General features: G+C 50.2%; 1 pseudogene; it reads left to right on the top strand.

The window, feature by feature from the left end:
* On the top strand, positions 1 to 1128 carry LOC145848874 (small subunit ribosomal RNA; annotated as a pseudogene; the record flags this gene model as incomplete).
* Between the last annotated feature and the right edge of the window lie 94 nt (positions 1129 to 1222).

Genomic DNA, 1222 nt, shown 5'->3' with positions numbered 1-1222 from the left:
GGCCTCGTTGTTCTTGTTGGTCGGTGCCTTCGCGGTGCTCTTAACTGAGTGTTGCGGTGGTCCGGCAAGTTTACCTTGAAAAAATTAGAGTGTTCAAAGCAGGCTTTACGCTTGTATAATGTTGCATGGAATAATGGAATAGGACCTCGGTTCTATTTTGTTGGTTTTCGGAGCACGAGGTAATGATTAATAGGAACGGACGGGGGCATCCGTACTGTGCCGTTAGAGGTGAAATTCTTGGATCGGCGCAAGACGAACGACTGCGAAAGCATTTGCCAAGAATGTTTTCTTTAATCAAGAGCGAAAGTCAGAGGTTCGAAGACGATCAGATACCGTCCTAGTTCTGACCTTAAACGATGCCGACTAGCGATCGGGCAGTGTCGAACTTAAGAACTGTCCGGCAGCTTCCGGGAAACCAAAGTCTTTGGGTTCCGGGGGAAGTATGGTTGCAAAGCTGAAACTTAAAGGAATTGACGGAAGGGCACCACCAGGAGTGGAGCCTGCGGCTTAATTTGACTCAACACGGGAAATCTCACCCGGCCCGGACACAGCGAGGATTGACAGATTGAGAGCTCTTTCTTGATTCTGTGGGTGGTGGTGCATGGCCGTTCTTAGTTGGTGGAGCGATTTGTCTGGTTAATTCCGATAACGAACGAGACTCTTACTTGCTAAATAGCTGCTCGACCCATTGGGTCGGAGACAACTTCTTAGAGGGACTAGTGGCGTTTAGCCACACGAGATTGAGCAATAACAGGTCTGTGATGCCCTTAGATGTTCGGGGCCGCACGCGCGCTACACTGACCGGATCATCGTGTGTTCCCTAGGCCGAAAGGTCCGGGTAATCCGTTGAACCCGGTCGTGCTAGGGATAGGGACTTGCAATTGTTTCCCTTGAACGAGGAATTCCCAGTAAGCGCGAGTCATTAGCTTGCGTTGATTACGTCCCTGCCCTTTGTACACACCGCCCGTCGCTACTACCGATTGAATGGTTTAGTGAGGTCCTCCGATTGAGCCTGGTACGTGCGGCAACGCACTCGCCGGTGTTCGAAAAGACGATCGAACTTGATCATTTAGAGGAAGTAAAAGTCGTAACAAGGTTTCCGTAGGTGAACCTGCGGAAGGATCATTAACGAATCGAAATTTGATTTCAAGCGACGTCTCTTCTTCGAAGGGACCGAGCCCTGTAACTGTTATAGTTCGGTCGCGTTGCTTCCTGACAGCGG

Source organism: Thalia democratica, unplaced genomic scaffold (assembly GCF_965202585.1).
Source record: "Thalia democratica unplaced genomic scaffold, ktThaDemo2.hap1.1 HAP1_SCAFFOLD_1804, whole genome shotgun sequence".
Classification (NCBI taxonomy): domain Eukaryota; kingdom Metazoa; phylum Chordata; class Thaliacea; order Salpida; family Salpidae; genus Thalia; species Thalia democratica.
The sequence above is the reverse complement of the archived record's forward strand: the minus strand, read 5'-3'. Positions and strand labels throughout refer to the sequence as shown.